The sequence below is a fragment of the Lagopus muta genome, chromosome 6 (assembly GCF_023343835.1).
Source record: "Lagopus muta isolate bLagMut1 chromosome 6, bLagMut1 primary, whole genome shotgun sequence".
NCBI lineage: Eukaryota > Metazoa > Chordata > Aves > Galliformes > Phasianidae > Lagopus > Lagopus muta.
Genome location: NC_064438.1, coordinates 12,039,721 through 12,058,009, shown reverse-complemented (window position 1 = coordinate 12,058,009; position 18,289 = coordinate 12,039,721). Strand labels below are relative to the sequence as shown.

Here is an 18,289-nt window from a genome sequence, read left to right as displayed (position 1 = left end):
GCACTACTTTCAAAGCAGCCCACATATATACATAAAAACAAGCATATATACTCCAACCCCTGCAAAGACATTTGCCATAACCATTCAGTGCCTCCAAAGACCCTTCAGTCACCCATGAATAAGTGCTCCACTGTCACCAAAAGCAAGGAAACTGAAAACCCCAAGAGAAAACGGCACAAAGATCTCCAAAAGTACACGCAAACAGCGCAGAGAATGTTCTTGCACACGCTGCAAGTGTGCGCACGCCACAGCTATGCTTGTTAGTCTCTTTCTTGGAAGAGAAAGTATAGCATAAATTAATCTGCAACATATGTCTCCCCATAAGAGAGGAAGGCATTCAGAATTTAGAAGAAAATTCTGTAACTGTAACAGGATCTTGTACTGTACGTGATATTTACAGTGGCCTTTTTTTTTTTTTTTTTTTTTTTACTAGACCCGTACTATAGAGCCCTCTCTGTTATCTGCAGAAGACTTTGTCTAACCGGGTATTTTATGCATCAAGTTTTACATTCCTCTTACTTTTGCTAACGGTCTTTTCCAAACAAAGACTCTTCTTTCAGGAGAATTAAGACGCAAATCTTCGTATCTGTTCCAAAGGCGGAGTGTGTCTGCCTTATTTACTTTGCTAGGACCGCTGGCATTCATGGGACACCAACAGCTGGATCTGAGCACTTCCTTTAATTGAACAGGTTTACAGTCTTTCTGCACTGAAGCAATTCTCCACATCACACAAGCCTGCATACCGGAATAAAATGAAAATTTAAGAGCGCTGGCTAACAAGACCTATAAGCTCATTGTTTAAACAAGAGGCCAATTGTCTGGGCACTTGAGTGCTCTGTTCCTCGAACATTAAACCCACAAGAGGGACAACAGCCTAATCCACAGCTTGCCGCCAGGTGGTATGGAAATTAATCTTCCACTCACCCGGGCTATTAGTTGCGGTATTTATAAAGGTTTGCAAGTAAATGAGGCGAACGACTGAAATTTTCTCCCCGTCATGGAGGGTTGTGGCAACGTGGTGATATGAAATATCAGCCTTCAGGGATGTGCCCCGTGGGGAGGAAAGTGCGAATGGAGCACAGTGCCTGGGGAGCAGGGAAATAGGCAGCTCTCAGTTGGTAAACCCCGGCTGGTCCAGGCCCAGTGCCAGCTTGCTGCCCAGACAAAGAGGAATCAAACCCAGCATCACCTTCGCTCTTCTACGAGCTGCTCATCGTGGCATTGAATTCAAATGCCAACCTGCATTATTATAACTGACAAGAAGAAGAAATCTGGGACTTTGTCATACGGATGCTCAGTTACATCTGTACAAGTACAGGGAAATACTCAGCAGAAAGCAGGTGATCAAAGTAGGGACAGAGACTTCAATAAAAAAAACCAGAACCCAGCCCACTTGAGCATCTGAAATAGTGAAATACCAAATTTTAGTCTCCTGTTGCAGCATCCTTTGCCCTTCTGTCCTTTGAGGCATCCTACATCTGCAGTTTCCTGGGTTAAAAGACGCATGTTTCCCCAGTGCCTCCACTTTTCCACTGTGTAGATTCAGGTATCCACGTGCCCTCGCCTCACATCCAGGGAGAAAACCAGCAAAAGATACAATAAACCTTTCTCACAGAAGGAGAGCATAACTTCATAACTTGTTCCCCCAAAATTTCCAGCTACGCTAAATTCTTGTTTTTCAGTGCTTTAATTGGATGAAAGGTCAAAATTCTGCAAGATAAAGAAAGAACTGAACAGCTCTGAAAAGCTTTAATGAGGGTTGTTTTTTTTTTTTTTTTTTTTTTTAATGGATCCCACAAATAGCAGCAGAGCTTGGGCTTAGAGAAACTTGAATCAGAATTATTTTGGTTCCCCATTTGGCTTGCTTTATAAGACATACAGCCAATAACTTCATAGCCTCAAACTCCTTACTATAAATAACATTTTACCATTGAAAAGAAATGTAAAGGGTCAGAGCTGTTCTTAGAGATCCATGTATCATACATGAGGCTTCTGAGGTAGTTGGACGCAGACTGAATAGTGAATTTCCGAAAATGGGAAACAATGGGAACTACTGAACAAATAAGGTGTTCAATTCATTCTGGCCCCATATTTTCCCTCCTGTAACCACGGAGTGAGTCACTGGACAGCCACACACCCACACCCAGCCTTCAGCCCAAACCTAAAGGCAGTGCAAAGAGCAAGGTCGTGTCCTGCTACCGACCTCTATTAGTTATCATTGCACTTGCCCTTCACCAATTCAGTCTCGAATCAAGACAGGAAAACCAGTTATCAGGATAAGTTGGAGTCTTGGTGCGAGGAGCTGCAAAGGACTGGCAATAAATCTGCCCACAGATCTGACTCAAAGTCACAGCCATGACAGCTTTTAATTCTGTTGTGACATCTCAGTTCCAACTTTCCAACTCAGGCACCATCCATTACGAATTCTTTGAACCTGTTTCCTGACTCCATTCAGTAACATAGCTGTACCTCTGATAAGCAATGAAAATAGTGAAGTATCCTCCTTCATCCAAATTAGATGAAGGATCCAAGACCTAAATCAACAGCCACGGTTTTCCTGAGCTGGAGCCTCCATGTCAAGTGCTAACCACTGTCTTACCACTACGAAAATGTTTAATTGGTTTAGGAAGACTTAAACTTAATTGTGCTCCAAGGAGAAGTGGGTTCCTGCAGTCCCCTGTATCAACAGTCATTTGCAATCAAAACTACAATCAACAGGACCCCCATAAATAAGCTTAAGATGATCTGCTTTTCTCAGTCCTAGCCCCTGTCTCAGTGCTAGACCTTGTCACAATCACCACAGGTATTTCTAGCAAACACTGCACAGGAATACATCCCTTTGCTGCAGCTGGCCTTTAGCTTGTTGCAGCAAATGCCAGATCAGCTATTATAGAGGCTCACTGCCACCGATTTTCTGAAGCAACTTTATTGTCCATCTTTGCTACTCACCTTAAAATAAGATGAGAGCTAAAGTCCATGCACACAGCAACTAACATCTACCCTTAAACTGCCTCAGAACTGCTCCAAGGCAGCAGACCCACACCTGGTTGAACCAGACAGACCACCACCCTAATGAGCCCAGACCAGAAAACAGAAAGCCAGTTGTCCCCAGCATCAAGGAGGCACTTAGCAACCCCAGCAGCACCTCTCATTTTGGAAGGATTGGCTTTATTGTGGTCCCTGTTATTTAGGCCAGATTAAGACCTCCGATTCCAAACCTAACTTTGCCTCCAAACAGTGACCAACGAAGGCCACACAAGTGGGAAATAGCACTCAGCCCTGCTGTCCCAGCTCCCAGAGACTAAAATGAACAGGTATCAACAGTCTTCTCTATTTCACAAATCAGACCTTAGCAGGGCCTGAAGCATAGGCTTACCCTTAAAAAACAACCAAATATCAACAGTTAGAGCTTTATAAGCTGAAGAAGGTACTACTTTACAACAATATCAGCACGTAGAAGAATTAGTGTCACCAAATACAGAATACATCTACTTCTTGGCCAAAGATGAAAGGTGAACTCTTACTTTAAGCTCTAATTTAAAGCAAACTCAAACGTTCCAGCCTCAGATTGTTTCTAGGAGAGATGGAACAGCATTTGGTAAAGTCAGCACTTCCAGAAAGCATAAAGACAATTCCCTCTCTGCATCTGGATTCTTCTGAGGGACTCCGGTGAATACAGCACAGGTTAGGGCTGGGAAACCAATAGGCATGAATTACCACTCACAACTCGCAGACTCCAGATCAAATGGGGGAGGAAGGCTGAAGGCAGCAGGGACATCTGCCACCTTTGACTCACCACTGAGACTGGAGCGAGTGGCAGCATTGGTTCTGGCATGAGGCAAGGGGTTAGAAATTTAGTTTTGCTATAAAAGAACATATTTCTTTCCCTGATACTTGATCTTGCAGGAAGCTGCTTGGGATTAGTAAAGCTGAATTCCTGCCTTGGCTGAGCTCTTGGGACATGCTGTGACAAATGCGAATAGGTCTGGGGCTATGTGCGAGGGTTGCTAAAGAGCAGGGTGGGAGAGCCTGCGTTATTTATGAGCTGGTTTTTTGGTTTTTTTTCAAAGAGAAGTGTGAGGCCTGAGGGCAGTCCTGCTCACCTTTAATTTTTCAGTGTGAACTATGATCAGACCACCAGCATTTGAATCAGTCTGGCAAGAGGGATAAGTTTTAGAGTCAAAGATCGCAATTTGCCAAAATAATACGGTCTCAAGCAGAAAGGACTACCCAATACAGTATATTTTTCTATTACTTGGAGAAGCCATAGCAACAAAGGTGATAGAGAACCACGATGACTGGGTTAAATATACAAAACAGGAAGGTGGAAGAGACAAACGTACACGTGAGAATAACGAATGATATTTAGAAACAATTATTAAATGAAGGAATTTCTTTTGAAGCAAGCAAACAAAAAATCCCAGAAACTTACAACTGAGAGGAAAACCAATTCCAAACTTCTGTCCAGAGCATACATGCTTCCTGTAACTGGAGGACACTGCCAACACAGTTGTTATCTATCCTAGATTTTTTGTAGAATACTAGCAGAAACAAACCCTGAGTCCTGCCCAGTCCCATCACTACTTCATCTTATGTGCAGAGATTGGGATGGTGCTATGAAAGCAACTGTGCCCTTATCTAACAGCAGACACGAGTAGTTTACCACACAAAATTTGCACATTTGCACTCTTATTGATCTTCCATCTTTCAGAAAGTGCTAAAATATCAAAATAAACTTTACAAGTCTTACTGCTGAAAGCATGAGGTGTGAGAGGAGCACATGGATTAGAGGGAAAAATGCAATGGGCAGGAGCTGATTTCAGGCAGAAGCCCTATATTTCACATTTGTCAACAATTACTTTTTGGAGCATACCTACCCCTAAAACACACACCCCTGTCACGTCAACCAGCAAGGAGTTTAGGGGTGTTCTTTTGAAGACTGACCTTTCATTTTTTCCACATCTGACTGCTTGAGATAGGATGACAACTTCTTTGAAGCAGCAGCCCTCAGCAATGTTACCTCACAAAGGGGTATCAACATTTCTCTCCCTTATGCAGCCACAGCTTACTGTAGACTATAGCATCACTGCAAGCTTTTAGCACATAAAGTTTGTTGCTCAGTATAAGAAAACCATTCTGTTTGATACTCAATTTTGCTTGAAAACGCATTCTGGAAGCACCAAGAAATTATCATTCTCTGCATACATCAGAAATATATTATTAGAAACCCCAGATTTTATATCTGGGTTTATAGTCCGGTAAAAGAAAGTCACCTATGCTTCTTTCTTTCTCTTTAATTATTTGCCATAGTTCTGTGCAGAAAACTTGCTTTCTAGAAGCACTTAAATGTATTTATACAGTATCATCACAGTCCTAGACAGGTCAAGTGGTACTCTGGAGATAGATGGAAATTAGGGCAGAAGTACTTGAAATGGTTTACAGTAGGAAAGGAAAAAAATTGCACACTACTCAGTCTTTACACATTCATTCACTATCAGTACAACCTAGCAGAGGACTATTTCCTTTACAGACAAAGCTTTTTCACTCTGCAGTTAAAACACAGCCCCACGACTGTTGTAGACACCACAGGCTAGAAGAAACAGAGCCAAATTCTGCCCTTTTGGAAATCCCCTTCTATGAGCATGACATTTTTGTGGCCATCTGTTCAGCGCAAAGCCAGCAATGCTTGCTAGGTTCTTTGTCCCAGCTCCCTGAAAGACCCAGCCTGGCAAGCATTTTCCCTTCACACCTTGCAGTCGTCTGGTCGTCTTCTACTATTTTTTATTTTTTTTTCAATAAAGTTCACAGTCTCCTTTGCTCAGCCCATACTTTCACACCAGCACTTCCAGGCACTGTCTTCCAAAATACGGTTCCAGTCTTGCAGGTTTGAAATCCTGTCTGTATACGCTTGGTGCTCCTGTGATGAACTCAGTAAAAGTTTGTCCCGGAGAACCTCCAAACCAGAGCCTCTCTTCCCTCAAAGTAAATTTTGGGAATACAGTGCCTGAGAAGGAGCTCTCCTCTATGCAGAGGGAAAAAAAAGCCAGCAGGAAAACCCTTGAGGAAATGGTCACCATTAAAAAACCAACAATTCAACAACCAAGAGGTGGCACACAACCCAACACCCATCTGAAGATATGGGGTCATCCGTCTATCCTTAATCAATTTCTGGAGCCTGTGATGCATCATCTGACCTACTAGAAATACTTCAGGAAGAGATTATTTTTTATTTCTGCTACTATCTCTCAAATTGTTTAGGAGAGTTCCTTCCCTCCCTACCATTCACACACCTGAATTGGCACAGCTTTCTTAGTACCACTGTAAGCAAACATCCAATTAACAGTTGACAAAAGTTGACAATCCTTGAGTACTAAGGCATTTGTAGAAGTAGATGTGCATTACAGACTTGACTGTTCTTCTAATTAGAAATAGAAAGCTCTTTGTGGCTAATACCAGGCACTTCATTTCTAAATTTGTCATCTTCAGGGGGGATAGCTAGGACAGAAATGGGAGTCCTGGATTTCTCATAACATACCTGTTTGAGTACGCTAGAAATTCAGCAGAGCCTGTTCAGTCCTTTAAGAAGGAGGGAGGCAAAAAGCACAACCTAAATGTTTTACCCAGTAACACACACAATGTCTTTCCATGGGGATGCTACAAAGCCAGCTACTAAATGGAAATGTTTGTCTTAAAGCCCAGAATAGCTGTGAAAGTTTCTCTGGAGAATCTGATTATAGCTGCTTTGGATTGTTTAAGATATACTTGCTAGGTAAGAATTGTATTATTATTTGAAGCATCCTGAAAATTAATGAGAGAAACAAACATAAGTGAAACACAATATCTTAAGACTTGAGATTTCTCCTTTCAGTCACTCTCCATTGCATAATATTCTTTATGTCCTTCATCAGTCTTTACTTGGTTACAGATGGAAAATATTAGCTCTGGTTTACAAAACATGGCCCCGTTTCCTGTAACACGGCACAGGTTGGACAAATCTGTCATTTGAGCAGTGTGTCTATTCTGTGGCCAATTCTGTAATCTACAAGCAATGTGATCCTAAACAAGGAATCTCATGTTAGCAGCCAAGATTGGAAAATCCCTGTTTAGCGTGATTGCTGCCAAAACCATCTCACTTGCTAAGGACAAACTAATTTTCAATCTGGAGATTGGGAGCTCTTGCTCTCTTTTTACATTTCTTTTATTACTACATTTAAATAAAACACGTCTCACTAAGACAGTGCCTATGCACACATGATTTTAGGAAGCACAAAACAGATTAAGAAAAACATAAGGCACAGGAAAAACATTAAGAAAAAATATTTCATTTTGCATACATCTTGAGCAAATGTGATTCTGCAAAATTTGAAAAGTATCTCAGAACAGACAGCGACAAGTCCATTGCATCCAAATAAAAGGAGAACCAGGAAGGGAGCAATAAAAGGGCAACATATGGTACAGGTAGGATAGAGAATGAGGATCTAGGTACAGGTTTAAATGAGAATCTGATGTCAGTTTTCAAGATGAAATAGGTTTATATAGGTAGCAACGAGGATATGAGATGATCGCAGCTAAGATGGAAGCAAAACTCAAAAGATTTAATACATCTGGGCTGGCAGAAGCAGAAACAAAAGAACAGCAGAAGCTACATTAAATACTTATGAAAGATCCATCAGGTCACCGGTGATTCCAGCTGAACAGAGAGCAAGAACATAGCGCTGATATTTATGAACAGGGCTGAGAAATCACTTCAAACAATTATATTCTAGTCAATCGTTCTTCTGAAGAAATCTTGGAGGAGTAAAGTACCTGAAGAAAAGGGAAGTGAATTTATGTCCTAGACAGACCTTCACAGACTGTTGTGTATATGGACACCTATCGTGTGTGTCCAATTAAGTGACTTTTTCTTAAAAACTTACCAAAGAAAGCTGATGTAACAGATCTCTTGTGGTTAGATATTAATGCACTGCCTGAAATGGTGACTTAGGAAAAACATTTATGTGAAGAACACTAAAGTTTAGCAGAGAAACTGTAAATTGAATGAGAATTGAAGCAAGACAAAATGGAAATGAGCATTTCTGAGAAGTTTGGTATCAAGCTGGAGAAAACTCGCTAGCGGAGATCGTCAAAAATAGGTACGGGACAAATGGTCCAAATATTTTCCTTCAGCATCTTGAGACAAAACCAAATTAGTCCAATGAAATAAGCTGAAGAGTCCTGTCAACACAAAGAATCTGGGAACTACTGCATGGAAGGAAATGGTTGAATGAAGGAAAAAAATGCAAAAGAATGGCCTTTTCATAACATAAAATGCAATATCAGAAGCATGAGATTAGTTGAAAGGATTGACTTTACCATTTGATACCTCATTTTAAAGCTGCAAAAATGGAGTTGTTATTGTGTGACTGAGGTGATCCTGCAATAGCTGTCAGCATCAGTGGGATACACTTAGGACAACCATGCAGCAGAATGTCACTAGAAACATCCTCAAGCAGAAACAAGGAGGCGTTCATGCTACCATGCAAGCATCAGTGATATCTCATGCAGTATATGGTGCAAGCTTCAGCTCTCCCAGTATTTATGAAAGAGGAATTTCATCTGAAATGCACACAGAGCACAGTCACAAGAATGATCCTAAGCCAACCTGGACTCAGATGGCCTCACATGCACATTCTCCAGGGTTTAAATTCATATAGGAAAATGTAGAACGAACAAAAAGAAGAGCTTCTTGTTTTAATGAAGTTGGTGAAGTCTTGTGGGTTTGCATTTTAAGTTGAAAATCACTGATGTTCATTTTCCTTTTCAGCCCTTGTAGGAATTTGAGCACATTGCAGTATCTCACAGCTGGCCTGCTGAGCTCGTGGCTTGCATTAGAGAGCAAGTAAACAAACAGGAGAAGGTTGTTTTGTCAGAGCAAGCAAAGTCCAGAACTGTTTCTCTGAGAGAGGTATGAGCAAAAGCTTCAGCACTTTAAGATGAAGTTTAGGGGGATGTCTGTCCTATGTACCCATGACAGGTCTGTATAGGACAGGAATCCCACTTTGCCACGTTACTAATGTGGCATCCTCAGAGCACAGCAACCGCTTCACTGCCCATCCAGCAGGTCAGTACCTTGCCCCACACCTTCAAACACTTGTCTCCTGCCCAATTTGATCAACACAACACATAGAAAATGTCTGTTTTCTATCCTCAAAGCTGCTCCAATGCATGACATTTTTGTCTCTGACACAGCACAGCAAAGCACAATGCAGAAATCCCTCTCAACAGAAACACACGAGTGCCAAACTCCTCCATAGGACTGCCCAGCACCTCTCTGCCCCCAGCACAGCACAGCCAGGTACACACTGCCTGCTGCAGACAGCTGCACAGTCCTGGGAGCCAGCCTGCAGGAGAGGGGAATGGGAGCTGCAGGGGAGCTTCCTTGGCCTCCTAACGAGCCTCTCTCATTCCCTGGATCTTCACTAGCAGAGTACAGGAGCTAATAATATCCCTTTGCTTCGGTTATATAGCATTTCCTCCTCTTTATGTTATTTTAACTGGTCACATTACCAGCTGCTCCTCTGCTGCATGACTGAGTCAAGAGGAGCCATAAATCAACTTCTGCTGTTCCCCAAACAATGAATTTGGTGCTTTCTCCCCTTCTGAAGGATGACAACTTTAAAAACAAAGCATACATTACTTAATTAATACCTAAAAGATTTATTTTTCTTTTTTTCCAGCTTTTTTGGAGAAGACTCGTCCTTCCCTGAAGAGACTCACAGTCACCAACATGCACAAGAAGATGGAAGCCAGAATCCCCGAGCAGAGCCATGGCCCCTGTACAGCTGCTTCCCAGCACTACCACACTGGCAGAGCCACACTGGCTGGGCAGCTGAGCTTGAGTAGCACAGGGACTGAGTGTTCTAGGATCACAAACCCAAGTCAAACCCTCCCTGTGTCTCACTGAACAAGACAGAGAAGAATGTTTTGCCTTCCACCTCCAGCATACAGTTCTGCAATGCTCTCCTGGGACAGCAGGCAGCAGTGTAGACAGCAGTGTAGAAAGCTTCTCACCCACCACATATCACAATTATCCCTGCCCCTCACCCTTTTTTCTTCTACCATTATTCCTTTTCATTTTTTACTTTCATTTTTTTGTTTTTGTTTTGATTAAAGACAAAGGCTTGCAGACAGTAAGCACCTTTCTGTCTTGCACATCCTGCTCAGAGCAGAGATCACATCCATGAGGCTCCAACACAAGACAGCCATCAGGAAAACAAAGCATTTTATGTAGCTTTCAATGCCTGTTTTCTAATAAAAGGCACAAAATACTGGTTACAGCCAATCCTAGGATTCTTAATGCAAGTGCAGCAACCGCACGTTAAAGCAGTACATAACAATTAAAAATATATGCTATAATACTCATTTTTCTTGGCATTTGATAAATTACTGTGCTCTTAATATTAAAAGGCTTCTTGTGGATAGGTTGCTGAAGTCTTTTCTCAGCAACAAGTTAGATTTCAGAAGTTAGACAGCGGCAGTAATTAAGGAAAAAAAAATTGACCTGAACATTTTTCTAATTCAGCAACTAATTTTGAACCACCGAAATTTAAGCTGCTTGCGTTCATCTAGGAAATACTATTAGGAATAGCTATTTGCTCTCTAATAGCTCTCCGTCTTTAGTTTCTTGTGAATGATAATCCAGGCTGCTTTTGCCTTAGGAACTGGGGGTTATGTTTCCCACTGACCTTCTACAGGCTTCCAAAAATAGGGAACCAGGAGAGGGATGGCTCCGAGCGCCCACAGACTGCGCCCGCTTTGCACAGGAAACGCAAAGGGGATTTCAGTTTTCCTCCTCTTTGCTAAGACGACCACAAGAACACAAACTGGTGGAAGTCAAATGTGGCATTTTCAGTCAAACAACATCATTAATTTTTGTCTTCCAAAGGCCCTGACTGGGACCTAGACTAAAAGTGGAAATAGAGGGCAGCTGGTCTGGTAGTTGGTGACCCTGCAGACAGCAGGGGGGTTGAAACTAGATGATCATTTGTGGTCCTTTTTAAACCAGGCCATTCTATGATTCTATTTTTTGTAAGATTACTTTTAACCCCATATACTACTTGTATTCAGTTTTCAACCAAAAGACCAAACATCATTTAATTCTTATTAGGAAAACCCACAACTCCTTGTAACCATTCTGTAAAAGCAAAGCCTTGCACTAAGAATATTATGATAAATTCAGCCTCGTAAATGCCACTCACTCACAAAATCACTCCGTGTTTCTGGAATAGAAGATGTGTCAGAAAATCTCCAGCAGTACATTTTCCACTGATGGCACATCCTGCTTCACCACATTTGTTTTCACTCCTGCAATGCGCTGTTAGCTAAAGCACAATGGACGCCTTCTTTTCAGAAGGAAATATTAATTGTTTTAATTGTTTGGGATTTCATATCCTATGCAGGTGTGAAAGGCTCCAGTGCCTATTCTTCCAAGTGGTGTACATTTTGGTGGTAAAACACCACTAATTATCTAGGCATAAATTACTTTTCTTTTAACAAAACGTCCTGCTGGGGTTTTATGTAGCACTGTCATTTTATTCAGATACCCATTTTGTTGAAACGTTTTCACATTATAGACCCATTACTCCCAACAGATAATGAAATTAAACAAAACTAATAGAAGCACGAGGCTGAAGGCACTAGGAACCATTTGGAATTCAAAGCTCAGCTACAGCACAGTTGTTTGTCAGAAATTACATGAACACATGAATTACTCCAAACTCATTAAACATATTCTTTTCTAGAGCCTTAAACTGATCTTTGTCTTACCCTACACCTGTAGAGATTCACATTAAGAGTTAAATCTGCTTTTAAATTGCTAAATCCCTTTCAAGATTGTGCAAATACCCCTTCTGGCCTGATGTTTATCACAATTTAGTAGGGAACTCTGCCATCCCGGTGAATGATGCAAAGAATACTTTGCTTTAAAATATTTTGGAAAAGCAGTTTTTTGAGACTTGCTGAGCACTGTGGTTGTACTAATTCCAATCCATTATCCAGATGCTCAAAGTACTGGGACAAAGAAGATCCAACGTGAACACCAGCATATGAAGGTATTTTAAGGTGATGGAAAACAAGCATCACTTAAATTAAAACTAACATCAAATTTAATTAAATTCATTGTTTGTCTAAAATAAACCTGAACACATGATATCAGGGCATTCAAGAGTGCAGGCTTGGAAGAACATTAATCTGAGCAGAGGATGAAATACCCACGGGATTTCTGCAGGAAAGGTCACTGACGGTTTGCAGGGGATAATTTCACATCTACATCTTAAGAGTCAGTGAAGACACTGCTATGGCAAAAACAACAGTTTGATTCAGAAATAGTCTAACTAGTAGCATCGTCCAAAAAAATAAGGGCATATGTATGTGAACCAGTACAAGAGCAAAACTATTTAATTGCCTTATTTTGAGACTGATGTATAGCTTAGCTTTTCTTCATAGAAATTTGAGATCTTTCCATGAATCCTGTCTCCTAATGGGCTGCAGGGGGACCTGCTGTCACACTCAGCACAGTGACTGCAACATTGTGATGAGAGGATGCTATTAAAAAAAGGAAAAGAAGTCATACTAATTGCTGCTGATTTGTTAAGACTTACTAATTGGTAAGACCCAATCAAGGTCTTCTCTAAAATAATAATAAATACATCACTGTAATAAGCTGTATTTCCACCATCTCATACTTTCAGAGAATTTCATCAGCTTACATCTTTTCATTACAGTGCTATAACCACAGTTGTCTGTAGCAACGCTATTTTGTCAAAAACATCACTCTTTTTGCCCAAATAGCTGCAAGAAACGTCTATTATGAAAACAGGTCCAGATCAAGTCTAAAAATCTCATCATTTTTCTTGTAGATTTCCTCCAACCCCTGCCCCACCAGCAGTCATGTACCCAGCACACAAGCCATGGATGGAGGACTTTGCAAGCTGTGAATCGTCATGAGCTGTCAGCAGCCTCAGCAAATCTCATGGACATCTGCGGCTTATCAAGCCAGCAGCATTTTTCCTACAGTAATCTCCACTAGGCCTGCCCCAGCTTTCATTTCAAAAGGCTTGGCATGGTATCTTCCAAAAAAAAAAAAAAAAAAAAAAAAAAATCATAAAAAAAAATACTAAATTTTTTTAGATGCAGCTGGTTTGGTGGACCGCCTTTGAAATCTGAGCACGTTGCAGAGATGTTGATATGCTCCTTGCAGTCATCTTGCAGCATGGGACAGCACTAACGGCTGCAAAAGGCTTTGTGGAGCTCTGCCCTTGGGCAAGCTGAGCCCAGCATGGAGGAGCTCTCCCCTTCCAAGGGCTTTAGGGAAGTGCTTTGCCCAGGGGCTGAGGGCTCACCAGCACATGCATGCCTACTGCCCTCCTCCAGCCATCAGTTCTGCCTGCAGGCCTCAAGACCCAGCAAGGTTGGTGTGCTTGTTACCCAGCACTTGCACTGTGCACGGTACCCAAAGCAAGGCAACAGCCTTCACTGCTAACATTACATGATGAAAGCTCAGGAAACTGCTCCATCAGAGCATGTGTCCATAAGGAGTCCCCACCCTGCTGACTGTCCCTGTTTCCATGGCCATGCTGTGGCTCTCGTCCCCTGGCTGTGCCCTGACAATTAGGAGCATTCCAATCTCTGCTAGCAGCCTCCCATAGACACATCTCCTTACTGCCCCAGAGACTCTCCTGCTGCTGCTGTGCCTCAGCTCACATTACACTGCTTTTAAAAGACAAAATAAATTAAACCACGCCACTGCTGCTCAACAGTGAAATTCGGCTTTGGTCAACAGAGAACAATTATAAAAAGTTAAAATCCTGTTAGGACTTGACAGCAACAACGCACCTTAATAAACCCCACAGATTTTTGAGGGACTCATGAAACGATCCCTGTTTGATCCGAAGCTTCACTTTATGTACAGCAACCTGGTTTTACTTCCTCTCCCTCTTCTTTTTGTTTTTTAATATACAGAAACTTGAAAGCTCTCTCATGAACTTTTCCCAATGATCTTAAGGCGCAAGTGTTCATTGAACATTTGCAGAGCCAGAAAACATTAATGCAACCTTTTACAGATGATAGCCTAGGTGCTTCTGCTGGCCTGGCACCTCTCCATGCCCAGTCATTGCAGGTGGGGCAGGTAGGTTGTGCTTCATAGCAATGGAAACAAAAAAGAATTAATGGTGTTCAGAATTACAGCTCATCTTCAGTCCCAGCTGTCCCAAAGCAGAGCGAAATAAAAGATTTAAGTTCATTGTATTTCATGGGAGCATATCCACGTTTCCACATGACATTAAAAACGTCAGAATCTCTTTCCGTCCAGAGCACACGTGTCAAGAAAGGACCAGAGCTTGTTTTTTGAAGTTGGCCATGCAGGGCTCATCACCAGCCTGGCTCCTCTTTGAAAATCATTTCAGAAACCAAATTATCAACAGCCTTCTTCCTCCCTCTCTACTGAAAACTTAATATAGATGCAGAATTATTCAAATCAAAATTCATTTTAAAACGTAAGAAAGTTTTCCATCACATTGTCTTCTCTGAACAGGGGAAGATAAATTTAGTTTATTTCTAACTCCTACAGAAAATTAACTCAATAAGCTCATCATTACTGCTTTAAAGAAAGGAACTGGTAGCTCATGTTTCTCTCTCTAGAGTTATCCAAATACATCCAAGGCAAGATTGATCACACTGGGATTGAGCTTACTTGCATCAAAGCTTGAAATGTCCAACAGCATGCATAAAATTAAAATACAGACTAACTTCAGACACATGCTTAGGTGAAATTCTTTCAGTTGTCCAAGTGACTCCATCCTATTCCATAACACAAAACTGATGACAACATTTATGCTTCATCTTTAGCCATAGATAAATAGTATTTCTAAATTAAAGACTTGCTTTCTTCAGCTAAACAGGTAGTGCCTCACTGATAAACCCTAAGAGACATGGCTATTCTTGACCAATTCAAAGGAGTGACTGAAATCAGGAGAGTTACTTTAGCACAAGCATACAGCTCAACCACAGCTCCTCGCTTTACTCAAAACATTTACCTGTCTCTAAGCTGCCATAATGTCAGCCTTTATGGAAGTAGGATCCAGACTGCCAGCAGGGGAGAGTTCACATAAAACCAGAAGTAACTTACAACTCAATGAAAATAATGAACCATCAATGGTTTTTTGCTGTTTTGATGTTTAAAGGTACATAAAATTTTCCATTTAATGCTGAGTGAAATGCAGTTCTACTGGAGGACTCTTGAACGCTCAACTGATACTTCTTGTTTTACTCACTTTACTTCTCAGGAAGAAGTTCACACGCCTCAAAAACACCCAGGAAAATACAGTTGCAGATTTAAGCAAAGCCTGTATAATTATTGGAGAAAATAGCATTTAGTATAAGGCAAAGGTAAGGCAGCCTCAAGAGTTCCGTTGTTTTCCCACCACCCCCCTCCATAAAACCTCTCCCCAAAAAAAGAGAAGAAAAAAAAAAAAAAAAAAAGGTTTTCTTCCCCAGCATGACATCCCAGAAGACCCCATACATCCAACACAACTGAGAGGAGGAGACAGGTCAACTTCAAAGCAGGCTCCTGTTGATGTATTAATGCCATATCACCTCAGAGATTTCATGTGCCAATTTCTGCAATAATTAGGCTCTGTAAGCAAAGAAGTGAAATTATTATTTTAATATTAGGCTTCCTTTTATCTTTGAACAAGGGCATTTGTTTTGGCACTATCAAGACAAACCTTAATAAACTGACTGGCAAACACTATGTTTAGCAATGAAAATGATACCCAGGCAGGGATTATAATATAAGCAATAAGGGGGAATAGAGAGATTTAGGAAAGGATGTGATTTATAATGACTTTAAGGAGGATAAGCTTCTACATCTGTGATTGCCTGATTGTATAATATTTTAATCGATTATCAGAGCTAACAGGTTTATTTTTTCATGTGAATAAAGGCTGTTTTGCTTTAGCTTACATTTATTTTACAGTCTGTATTAGCACGGATATTTTTTGTAAGTTTTGGCTCCATCACGTCGTATTCATTCCATAGGCTTAGAAATCTAAATTAGTTTGGGCTGAGGGTAGCAGCAGGGAAAGCCTGCAGTTACACCTGTTACTCTGCACAGTAGTGGAGGGGGTTTGGAGGATTTTAGACCAAAAATAAAGTATCACTCTGCTCTGACTCAGCCTCCTTTCCTTTGCTCTTGGTTGATAGGTCTCCCAGCAATTACCACTCTCCTTTCCAGGTTGGTTCTCAACTGTGTTGAAAAGTGCACTATTTACAAAAAACCACAAAATATTCTCACTGAAATGAGGGAGGCACCTGAAGCCTTTCCACTGCACACTTCTGCATCCCATTGAAGGCAAGAGGCCCTATGCAGGTAACTTACCCTCCACACTGCTAGAAGAAGTAGGATTTGGGGTTTCTGATGATCTCTGTACTGATCATTCTCACACCAACATGAAATTCAAGCAACACCTTATGTGCTGGTAAAGTGAGAAGGAATTCACAGTGCTGGCTGGAAAACAGCACAAGCATTCTGCACTTGTTGCACTTGACCAGAAAACGCAAGATTTGTATACTCCACTAACTTCATTCACCATCTGGGAACAGAGGTGATACAGCAGTGCAGCGTATTGCCTACAAGTCCTAGGCAGCTAATGGAAGCAGGCAGAAGCAGGCACTCAGTGACTTTAGCTGAAAATACTAGAAGAAACCATTTATATATTATCTATCGCACAGCTAAAAGTCTCCAATAGCAAGAGCTTTTAAAGCTAAATAATAATCATGTTTTGAAGAAACAATATTTAAGAGCCCTGTTCACATTTTTAATGCAATTATTCATCACACTGCTTTTTAAAAAAAAGCAAGCCACCATTATAGGTTATTCCTGACCATTTCCTACTTGCCAATGCTTTGTTTTCTAAAAGAAGAAAGCAAATATACAGATATGCACCTTTTCAGTCTAGCTGCCTGGCACAAAACCCCAGAAGTCAAAAGTTTGTTAAAATAAAGTGTTTCACTTGATTGAATTAGCTCCTTGAGAGCTGATTCACTCTGATAGAAACCGAGGGCTATGCAAGGATGCTGAACTTTTCCTTGGAGATGAACAGTACAAATATCCTAAATGAGTAAGTGAAACATCAGTACTGGTTCCATGATGGAAGGAAGCAACAAAGCCTGTGATAATCTAAGGCTATGCATTATTTCAGGGAATTTTGTACAGGTACATCATCTTTTATATATCTTCCAACATTCAACAGAATACTCTTAAAATCCAAGGTAAAATGACTGCTTACTTTTCTTTCCCTAAAGATCTTGCAAATGTTATTGCATAATTGCAAAGCATATGAATTTTTACCTCTAATTTTTGCATTCAAACATGTTTGCACGCATACAAGATATGCATACAAGATATTTTGCTTTTGTTGGAAAAAAAAAAAGCAGCTTTGAGCTGAATGCTCCTGTGGATATTTAAAGTAGAGCGAACATGAGATTAAAAAGAAGGCCACCCATAAAATGCTATGCAGCTCAGAGTGAAATCTGTCCCTAGGAAACTTAGTAGGGATTTCGTGGGTTTCACCTGTATGAGACACGAGTAGAGCACTTTGCTCCTGGCCTCAAGGCAGACTCGAGTGCTTGCCAGTAACAGTGCCAGTTTTACCTTTCAACACTTGATGGAGCAATTTCTCTGAATTTCCCTTTCACCAGGATCACACTTCAGCCTTCGTGCCACCTCAATAGGTCAGGTGCATTTCCTATCAGCTTGCTCCCTTGGTGCTATTAAAAAAACAAACACATACTCCCAGACAGAGAGCCCTGCAGAAATGCTTCCGACTAAGCATAACCCTACACAGAACAGAAAGCCTGGAACTTAACACTGAATTCCTTACATTTACATTATTAACTAAAATAATAATAGCAAACAAGTAAATCAGTCGGGGACTGGGACAAACTTCAGGGCTCTCTTCTGCAAAGTCTTCTAGGAACGAATTTGGATCACAGACAGGAAGTACCTTCAGGATCCTCAGCAAAGGACACTGAGAAGTTTGTTCTCCCTCCAATATCAGAAAGAAGAGATTTAGCTCAAGTCTCCCTGCTCATGTTAACACTTACAAAGCCTAGTTTTTGCTCTCACAGCAAATATTACAGGAGAGAAAGAAAAAAAAAAATCATGCACACAGCTACGAAAATAGATCAAATGAATGGGTTACACATCAGCAATAGGAGACCTCAGATTTCTTATGAAATATGGACTCCATTT

General features: G+C 41.0%; 1 long non-coding RNA gene across 1 annotated transcript in view; it reads right to left on the bottom strand.

The window, feature by feature from the left end:
- Positions 1–18,289, bottom strand: part of LOC125694781 (uncharacterized) — a 46,928-nt gene that overhangs the window by 2,295 nt on the left and 26,344 nt on the right. Inside the window, exons 4-6 of the long non-coding RNA XR_007377713.1 lie at positions 17,690–17,805; positions 15,309–15,380; positions 520–735 (exon numbers count right to left, since the gene is read on the bottom strand). This is a non-coding gene — a long non-coding RNA (uncharacterized LOC125694781). The remainder of the gene's footprint in view (positions 1–519; positions 736–15,308; positions 15,381–17,689; positions 17,806–18,289) is intronic.